Raw genomic sequence first — 11,496 nt, 5'->3', positions numbered from 1 at the left:
ATTATCTAGGAAAACTTCCCCAACCTAGGAAGACAGGCCAACATGTAAATTCAGAAAATACAGACAACACCATTAAGATACTCCATGAGAAGATCAACCCCAAGACACATAATTGCCAGATTCTCCGAAGTTAAAATGAAGGAAAACCTGTTAAGGGCAGCCAGAGGGAAAGGCCAGGTCACATACAAAGGGAAGCCCATCAGACTAACAGCGGACATCTCACAGAAACTCTATAAGCCAGAAGAGATTGAGGGTCAATATTCAACATTCTTAAAGAAAATAATTTTCAACCCAGAATTTCATATCCAGCCAAACTAAGCTTCATAAGCGAAGGAGAAATAAAATCCTTTCCAGACAAGCAAATGCTGAGGGATTTTGTTACCACCAGGCCTGCTCTGCAACAGCTCCTGAAAGAAGCACTAAATATGGAAAGGAAAAACTGGTAGCAGCCACTGCAAAAACACACCAAAATATAAAGACCAATGACACTATGAAGAAACTGGATCAACTAGTGTGCAAAATAATCAAATAGCATCATGACAGGATCAAATTCACATATAACAATACTAACCTTAAATGTAAATGGGCTGAATGCCACCAATTAAAAGACACAGACAGGCAAATTGGATAAGGAGTCAACACCTGTCAGTGTACTGTATTCAGGAGACCCATCTTACATGCAAAGACACACAGGCTCAAAATAAAGGGAAGGAGGAAAATTTACCAAGCAAATGGAAAGCAAAAAAAAACCAAAACAAACAAACAACAACAACAACAACAAAACAGGGGTTGCAATCCTAGTCTCTGTCAAAACAGACTTTAAACCAACAAAGATCAAAAAAGAAGGGCACTATGTAATGGTAAAGGGAACAATTCAACAAGAAGAGCTAACTATTCTGAATATATATGCACCCAATACTGGAGCACTCAAATTCATAAAACATATTCTTAGAGACCTACAAAGAGACTTAGACTCCCACACGGTGATAGTGAGAGACCTTAACACCCCACTGTCAGTATTAGACAGATCAATGAGACAGAAAATTAACAAGGATATTCAGGACTTGGAACTCAGCTCTGGATCAAGTGGACCTAGTAGACGTCTACAGACCTTTCTACTCCAAATCAACAGAATATACATTCTTTCCAGTGCCATATGGCACTTATTCTAAAATCAACCATATAATTGGAAGTAAAGCACTCCTCAGCAAATGCAAAAGGACTGAAATCATAACAAACAGTCTTTCAGACGACAGTGCAATCAAATTAGAACTCAGGATTAAGAAGCTCACTCAGTACCACACAATTTCATGGAAGTTGAACAACCTGCTCCTGAATGACTCCTGGGTAAATAATGAAACTAAGGCAAAAATCAAGAAGTTATTTGAAACCAATGAGAACAAAGGTAATATACCAGAATCTCTGGGACACAGCTAAAGCAGTGTTAAGAGGGAAATTTACAGCACTAAATGCCTGCATCAGAAAGCTAGAAAGATCTCAAATCAACACCCTAACATCACAATTAAAAGAGCTACAGAGGCAAGAGCAAACTAATCCAAAAGCTAGCAGAAGACAAAAAATAACTAACATCAGAGAAGAATTGAAGGAGACAGAGACACAATAAACCCTCCAAAAAATCCATGAATCCAGGAGCTGGTTTTTTGAAAAAAAAATTAACTAAATAGAAAGACCGCTAGCTAGATTAATAAGAAGAGAGAAGAATCAAATAGACACAATGAAAAATGATAAAGGGGATATCACCACTGACCCCACAGAAATACAAACTACCATTAAAGAATACTACAAACACCTCTACGCAAATAAACTAGAAAATCTAGAAGAAATGGATAAATTCCTGGATGCATACAACCTACCAAGACCAAACCAGGAAGAAGTTGAATCTCTGAATAGACCAATAAGAAGCTCTGAAACTGAGGCAGTAATTAATAGCCTACCAACCAAAAAAAGCCCAGGGCAAGAAGGATTCACAGCTGAATTCTACCAGACATACAAAGAGGAGCTAGTACCATTCCTTTTGAAACTATTCCAAACAATTGAAAAGGAGGGAATCCTCCCTAACTCATTTTATGAAGCCAGCATCGCCCTGATACCAAAACCTGGAAGAGACACAACAAAAAAAAGAAAACTTCAGGCCAATATCCGTGAACATCAATGTGAAAATTCTCAAAAAATACTGGCCAACCGAATCCAGCAGCACATCAAAAAACTTATCTACCACGATCAAGTCGGCTTCATCCCTGGGATGCAAGGCTGGTTCAACATATGCAAATCAATAAATGTAATCCATCTCATAAACAGAACCAAAGACAAAAACCACATGATTATCTCAATAAATGCAGATTGATAGGGTTGACAAACTTCAACATCCCTTCATGTTAAAAACTCTCAATAAACTAGGTATTGATGGAACAGATCTCAAAATAATAAGAGCTATTTATGACAAAACCACAGCCAATATCATATTGAATGGGCAAAAGCTGGAAGCATTCCCTTGGAAAACTGGTACAAGACAAGGATGCCCTCTCTCACCACTTCTATTCAACATAATATTGGAAGTTCTGGCCAGGGCAATCAGGCAAGAGAAAGAAATAAAGGGTATTCAAATAGGGGGAGAGGAAGTCAAGTTGTCTCTGTTTGCAGATGACATGATTTTATATTTAGAAAACCACATCATCTCAGCCCCAAAACTTCTGGAACTGATAAGCAACTACAGCAAAGTCTCAGGATACAAAATCAATGTGCAAAAATCACAAGCTTTCCTTTACACCAACAATAGGTAAGCAGAGAGCCAAATCATGAATAAACTCCCATTCACACTCACTACAAAGAGAATAAAATACCTAGGAATAGAGATAACAAGGGATGTGAAGCACCTCTTCAAGAACTACAAACCACTGCTCAAGGAAATAAGAGAGGACATAAACAAAGGGGAAAACATTCCATCCTCAGGGATAGGAAGAATCACCATCGTGAAAATGGCCACACTGCCCAAAGTAATTTATAGATTCAATGTTATTCCCATGAAACTACCATTGATATTTTTCACAGAATTAGAAAAAACTATTTTAAATTTCATATAGAATCAAAGAAGACCCCATATAGCCAAGACAATCCTAAGCAAAAAGAACAAAGCTGGAGGCATCATGCTGCATGACTTCAAACTATACTACAAGGCTACAGTAACCAAAACAGCATGGTACTGGTACCAAAACAGACATATAGACCAATGGAGCAGAACAGAGACCTCAGAAATAACATCACACATCTACAGCCATCTGACCTTCGACAAACCTGACAAAAATAAGCAATGGGAAAAGGATCTCCTATTCAGTAAATGGTGCTGGGAAAACTGGCTAGCCATATGCAGAAAACTGAAACTGGACCCCTTCCTTACACCTTATACAAGAAGTAACTTAAGATGGATTAAAGACTTAAATGTAAAACCCAAAACCATAAAAACTCTAGAAGAAAATCTAGGCAATACCATTCAGGACACAGGCATGGGCAAAGTCTTCATAACAAAAATGCCAAAAGCAATTGCAACAAAAGCCAAAATTGACAAATGGAATGTAATTAAACTAAAGAGCTTCTGTACAGCAAAAGAAACTATCATCAGAGTGAACAGGCAACCTACAGAATGGGAGAAAATTTTTGCGATCTACCCATCTGACAAAAGTCTAATATCCATAATTTGCAAGGTACTTAAACATATTTACAAGAAAAAAAAAAAACAACCCCATCAAAAAGTGGGCAAAGGATATGAACAGACATTTCTCAAAAGAAGACATTTATGTGGCCAACAAACATATGGAAAAAAAGCTCAACATCACTGATCATCAGAGAAATGCAAATCAAAACCACAGTGAGATACCATCTCACACCAGTCAGAATGGTGATTATTAAAAAGTCCGAAAACAATGGATGCTGGCGAGGCTGTAGAGAAATAGGAATGCTTTTACACTGTTGGTGAGAATGTAAATTAGTTCAACCATTGTGGAAGACAGTATGGCAATTCCTCAAGGATCTAGAACCAGAAATACCATTTGACCCAGCAATTCCATTACTGGGTATATACCCAAAGGAATATAAATCATTCTACTATGAAGACACATGCACATGTATGTTTATTTCAGCGCTATTCACAATAGCAAAGACATGGAACTAACCTAAATGCCCATCAATGATAGACTGGATAAAGAAAATGTGGTACATATACACCATGGTATACTATGCAGCCATAAAAAGGAATGAGATCATGTCCTTTGCAGGGACATGGATGAAGCTGGAAGCTATCATCCTCAGCAAACTAACACAGGAGAAAAAAACATCACATGTTCTCACTCATAAGTGGGAGTTGAACATTGAGAACACATGGACAAAAGAGAGGGGAAAAACACACACCAGGGCCTGTTGGGGGTGAGAGTGGAGGGGAGGGAACTTAGAGGATGGGTCAACAGATGCAGCAAACCACCACGGCACATGTATACCTATGTAACAAATCTGGACATTCTGCACATGTATCCCATTTTTTAAAGAAGAAATAAAAAAATATTTTGATCATTTTCTTACAATTTCTACCAATTCTATTAGTAAACTAAAATTCCCTGAGAGTTTCCTTCTGGCAACTATATATCAGAACAACTGTTCTTTCATAATAAAAGAAAAATATGCTTGGTGAAAAAAAAATCACTCCACAATTATACAGAGAATATACATGATAGTTGTAGCCAAAAAAACTCTTTAAAAGGAGCTATTGATGCTAATCTTGACCACAGAAAAAATTATGAAATATGTCATATCATGCAATTTGCCTTCCTGATGAACTTGTCAGGATGAATTAATTGCAAAAGATACTACCTGGTAATTGAGTTGACTGCCTCATAGATAGACTTGTTTGTAAAATGAGAATTATACCTTTTTCCTAAGGTTTGCATGTGAATTAAAGTAAATAATATGTAATCAAGCACTTATGCACACTTATTCTTATTAGGTCTGACACATCCAAATTACCTTTAGCTCTGTTCTTTCTCTTTCCCTTCTGTAAACCCCCATATATACTTAGTTGTTAAATTCTATAGATTTTAATTTTTTGAAGTGGCTCAAAATAGCTTCAATTTTCCATTTGTTATATCTCTAGCCTAGGTACTCACTTCCCTCAAATCTGTTTCAATAGCCCCTTTATTTCATTGATTCATTTATTATTTTTTTGTTCAACAGAATCATGCATCTACTATGTGCTAGGCACTGTTGGAGATGCAGATTGTATTGTGGTGAAAAAAACAGACAAGTCCCCTGACCTCACTGAACTTCTTTTGTATTGGGGGGCTGGTATTCAGCAACTACACCTCTAGTAAATGCTTCCAAGAATGAGGCAGGGAGAAAACCCAATGGGCCTATTTTCTTTGCCTTACGTCTCATCTCCATACCTTACACATAAAACTGATGGAGTTTTCATCTTGGAAGCATAACTTTATATCAGTCTTTGCCTCAAAACCCCTCAGTGGCTCTTGATTGCCTTATGAGTGAATACCAATTCTTCTGCCTACTCTTAAGGTTCTAGATTGTCCATAATGTAATACTCTGCTGTTTTCTGAGGTTAAGTGGATTCCAGGTGCATTATAAAGATCTCAGATCCTGGCAACACTTCTCACTGTCAATCCAACGTCTCTCTCACTGCTTCTCCAGATTGGGTGAGATACCCCCCTTTGTCCTCCATAATATCTTCTATTATTGCCTTTCCTCTAACATAAAACTCCTTTCCTCCTTTTCTTCCCCAATAAGCTATGTTGAGACCTGTACCAAGAAAACCTCTGCCCTGCTATCATCAGCCTCTTTCCCCTAGGCTCCTCCCCCAGGCTGTACTTCACCACGATCCTATAAAAGGGTAGTATCACTTGACCCCACTAGACTATCATGGTAAGTATTCAGATACATAACTTTTGAACCACTTGCCCACTGTGAAGATCACTCACATAAAATATCACATAAACATTTCCTTCAGTCCATCGGCTCACTGCAAGCTCCACCTCCCAGGTTCACAACATTCTCTTGCCTCAGCCTCCTGAGTAGCTGGGACTACAGGCGCCTGCCACCATGCCCGGCTAATTTTTTGTATTTTTAGTAGAGATGCAGTTTCACTGTGTTAGCCAGGATGGTCTCGATCTCCTGACTTCATGATCCGCCCGCCTCGGCCTCCCAAAGTGCTGGGATTACAGGCGTGAGCCACCGCGCCCGGCCGGAACTTTCTTTATATGGTTCATCAGGCTCCTCTATATTCCCAACCTCTCTTCCACATGCGTTTTGAGTTCCTTTCCTTAAAAGCAATCTGACTTTTCCCTGAAGAGGAGTGCCACTGCAGCCCTCTCAAATGAAGGCTGTTTTTTTCCTCTCAATCTTTGATGACTTACAGCCAGGAGTTAGCGTAGGTAACCCCTTTGACCTTAAAAAAAATTCTGGCTCCTGAAAATGTATGCTATCTGAATATATAATCTTTTACCTGTTGATTTCTGCTGCCTGTAGTCCCTGGCTTATTCCTCCCCATCACTTGAAGACTTGAGCTACTGGATTATAATCTTCATCCCCACCCAACTCCTGTCATCTTTCCTTGGGACTTCAACATCCACATAGATGAGCCATCCAACAAGGCAGTCCTCACTTTGCGCGGTTCTAGTATGCACTGTGCAATTTTCACTTTGAGAATATTCAAGCAAATTTCATTTACTGTGGTTTAAATAATACCAGTTCCCCAACAAGGTGGTTCACATTTCAATTATGATGGCATATTAACTTTATGTGAGGAATTGCATAAAGAAGAAAATTCACAGCTAGCTCTTCAGTTCACAGATCACTATGTAAATAACAGATGGGCACTGTCTTAGCTTGGGCTAATATAATTAAATGCCTTAGACTGGGTTGCTTAAACAAATATTTTTTATTGAGGTTCTAGAGGCTGAAAGTCTGAGATCAGGGTGCCAACATGGTGGTTCTTGGTGAGGGCCCTCTTCCTGGTTATGTCCTTACCTGGTCTTTCCTTGGTGGGGGTGGGGGCAGGGGAGAGAGAAAGAGAAGGAATATGAATCTTGTATCTCTTCTTCTTTTTGAAAGGATATTAATCCCCATCATGGGGACTCTGCTCTCGTGACCTCATGTAAATCTAATCACCTCCCAAAGTTCTCACTTCCAAATACCATCACACTGGGGATTAGGGCTTCAATTTATGAATTTGCAGGTAAGGCACAAACATTCAGTCCGTAGCAGATATCACAATCCTTCTTTCAGAGTCTGTCAGTTATTGGTCACTGCACAACTGTTACTCAGTTTTTCAGTTTATAAGCAGCAAAGCATGTAGTTGTATAGCTTCCTTGTTTCCCAGTGATAAACTAACATGATATTTTACAAAAATGGATCATTAAAAGGGAATTGGCCAAGAAAGATGAAAGTACAGCAAATAAAAAAATAATAATGCAGAAATGAAATTAGATGTGATTAGGGAATTTGAAAATGACAAAAGCAAAGCAAAGATAGGATGAGACCTCGGCCTACACAAAAGGCACCATAGAAGCCATAGAGAAAAAGTTCAGTAAGTAGAAAAAACAAGGTAAGTTGCTTCAGGATCTTTTGGTTTAAATTGCGCTAGAAAGAGATGCAAATTATGGCCGATATAAAGACTTTTTCCTGCTTTTGACTGAAGACTGTAATAAATTTAAATTTTTTCCCAATCAGTCTGGCTAGCATTCGGGTGAAGTGTTGAAGTTGGTTGTCTTGTTGAAAGAAAATGATAATTACAAAGAGACTAAATAAAAACCTTATTCAGCCAGTAAATTCTGGTTTCATCATTTTATGAACTGATTAATGTTAAGAGATTAAAGTGGCTGTGACAAAAGGGTGAAGAGGTCCACAGGAAGTGTTGCTGATACACTTTGTATTAAAGAATTCCTGAGAATAGTTCACAAGATTGAAAATGCAAAGATAAAATGTTGGAAGCTAATCTAAACTTAGAATGGAGAATGACAATTTTTCAAGACAGAAGATTAATAGTATGAGAAGAGGCAAACAGTTACTACTATTGGTAAGTTGTTTTGTTTTCTTTTGTTTTTCACAAAGAATAAAGACTGATTCTCCATGTTTCTCATGTTTTAAATTATGGCATACTAAATAAATTAGTTTTACAATTTAAAAAATTCCTGATATGTCTACGTAGCAGTAACAGAGTTTTTGATGTTTCAACAAAAGTTCTTAAGTGTCACAGAACAATTTTAATTTTTCTCTTTGATTATTAAGATCACTTTGCACAATTTCAACTTCCATGGTCATTTTTCTAGTCATGTTCTACCATGCCAAGCTAGGACTGGCTGTATGCTACTTTCTAATTCCTTAACCAACTCACATTCAGTTGCCTTTTACCCCTCTAGACCTTGCTGTCGCCAATATTAGTATGACTTCTGAAATCTTTATTTCAAGCAAGTTATTCTCATGCAATCATTTCCTGTCCTTCCAGCTCACCACCTCTAGTACCCCGAAGACAGCCATTCTCTAATCTTATTGAAATCTCCAGTTCATTGGCTTTTTTCACCATTTATAGCCCTCAAATTTCCTACCTTGTCCAGCTTAGATATCATGGCTCATCATTATAATCACTCCTTTACAAACAGACTTCAATTTCTTTGTCCCTCTTCCTCATGTGGAAAACCCCTTCCTGAATGAACCCCATTATCCACTTTGTCCAAGCCTGAATCCAAGTAGGTAAACTTGACTGAGAACCTGACAAAGCCAGACCGAGTAGTTTCACTTTAAATTCATGACCATAACTCTCAAGAAGGCAAAACACTTGGCATCCTGGAAACTTTGCTTTCCTGCTCTCTGACACACCTTCTTCTTCCTCAGACCTTCTGTATCTCTCTCCTCTACTCAACTGTCAGCTGATTTTCCCTTTATATTTCACGAAGGAAAGAAAATATATCAGAAATAAAAATCCTTCAAGTTGGCTGGGTGCAGTGGCTCATGTCTGTAATCCCAGCACTTTGGGAGGCCGAGGCAGGCAGATCATGAGGTCAGGAGATCGAGACCATCCTGGCTAACATGGTGAAACCCCGTCTCTACTAAAAATACAAAAAATTAGCCAGGCGTGGTAGCGGGCACCTGTAGTCCCAGCTACTTGGGAGGCTGAGGCAGGAGAATGGCGGGAACCCAGGAGGTGGAGCTTGCAGTGAGCCAAGATCAGGCCACTGCACTCCACCCTGGGCAACAGAGTGAGTCTCTGTCTCAAAAAAAAACAAAAAAACAAAAAAACAAACCTTCAAGTTTTCCACTCACCTGCTTGCAGCTGCGACCACCTTCTGTCTTTCCTGTTAAAATGGGTGGATTCTGCTTCCTGTCTAATACCTGTGCTCTGGAGCCCATTTTTCCTTGCCTTCTCACAAGCTGCCTTCCAGTAGCATTTCCTCTCTCTGCTCAATCATGGTTTTCTGCCTTCCTACTCAGTCATTCTTTTCAGTATACCAACATGTGCTAATGTCTTCCATCTTAAAAACATCCCTACCACCTCTCCAGATACTCTCTTTCTCCATTACTTTTTATAATAAAACTACACAGAAGAGTTGTCTATACTCTGGCTCCAATTCCTAGGCTTCCATTCCTCCCTTAATCTGCTTTAATTTAGTTTCTGAAACCACCACTTTGCTGAAATAGCTTGAAACAGTCAAGATAGTTAATTACCTCCAGGTTGCTAAATACAATGTATTCTTCTCTGCCAACTTACTAACTTCTCCATTAGGAGAGCTGACCAGTCCCTCTTTTAAAACACTCTCTCCTTTCAGTTGACAGTACTTTACACTTAGTTTTCTTTTTTTTCCTTCTCTATCTTACTTCCACAAGTTGAGTACCTTTGGACTTCTTGGTCTTGGGCCTTATTTTCACGTATATCTGCATAATCTAAGTGGTCTCATATGGTTTCATGCTTTTTTCCCCCTTATCAGTATTTCCAGGGCCTAACTCAGGGTGTAACTTAGTAAACAGTAAGGCATTCATTTGATGAATGAATGAATAAATGGTTTTTTTTATATCTTCATCATTTAACATAGTTCTTAGTTAATACTTGGCTTGCCATAAAATATTTGTGGAATAATTGGACATTATTGTTATCATACAAATGAGGAAATGGAGGGTCAGAGAGATTAACTAATTTACCTTTGATCACACAGCTAATAAGAGGCACAGCTGGGATTTAAACCAAAGTCTTAACTTGAAATCTTTGTTCTCTCCATTACATCAGAGTACCTCCCTACATATTTCATCCTTAACTCCTAGAATCCATCTTCATTTATCTCATTCTTATGCCAAACTGGAACGATTGATGTACCTGAATATGTCTATTTTCCCACCCCTCAGCCTGTTTGGGGCTTGAAACCCAATTTCTACTTCCATTGCACATCTACCTGTATCTTTCTTACCTGTCTTTAAAGCAGTTTTCAAATTCTAGGTCAACCTTGAAACCTCCATTTTTTTAGTTGGTAGTAAACTCCATTTTTTTTTTAGTTGCTAGTTGTTTTCCCACCTAAGCTGCCTTAAAGTACAATTATATATTCGTACCATATTGTATTAGTGTTGAAGCTGCCTATAGGCAGGGATCTAATCTATACAGTGTCTCCTTAATATTCTTCTTTGCCTTGCACATTGGAAGACTGAATCAGTTATTTGTTGACTCCAGAATAAATTTGCATTTGATCTTGTCAACCTAAATAACAGACAGGTTTGCCAAACATGACAAATTTATTTGAGAGTGGGCATTGCAATGTAGAACATGGTGTCATAGTAAACCATAGGTGTATTCAGGGAGGTAAAGGAAGATAAGGGGTTTAAAAGGAAACACGAGGAGGATTACGTAAGTTGTTTTCAAACAATTATCCTTGGCTACAAAGATCAGTAACAAAGGGGATGGCCAGTCCAAGGTTGGACAGGCAGTTGCTGCGCAAATGTCCTTGAAGCATTTTTTTGTGTAGTTTTGTCGCCTTTGTGCAAGGTTGTGGTTTTGGCAGTCTTTTGTGCTAATTCTTTATATCAGGCAATTATTAGTGAGAACTTTCCCATCACGGCTTTCCCTGACTCCATTTTCTGACAGCTTTCACAATCTAGAGACAGAATCCCGGAGGGAGAGGAGTACCAAATAGCTTAAGAGGTTTTTTTTGTTTTTGTTTTTTTTTTCTTAAAAAAAAAACCCGCTAAAATCTACCCTGATCAGTGAAAAGAATTTAGCTGAAAGATGCAGTTTCTTCTTGGCAGATTCAGACAAGAAGTGCAGCGGAAGCTTACACCTGCACGTGGTGGGACAGAGGCAAGAACGGATGGTCTGGCTGAGGCTGAGAGAACCAAGCTGGATTAGGATCGGCTTGAGGGCCCGGCGTCGTCAGTGGTGACCTCTCTGACCTGAGGCAAGTGAGTCAGGCTGGACTGAGCGTGTTAACGTCGGTGTTTGTCAAT

This window comes from Pan troglodytes, chromosome 5 (genome assembly GCF_028858775.2).
Source record: "Pan troglodytes isolate AG18354 chromosome 5, NHGRI_mPanTro3-v2.0_pri, whole genome shotgun sequence".
In the NCBI taxonomy this organism is placed as follows: Eukaryota; Metazoa; Chordata; class Mammalia; order Primates; family Hominidae; genus Pan; species Pan troglodytes.
The sequence above is the reverse complement of the archived record's forward strand: the minus strand, read 5'-3'. Positions refer to the sequence as shown.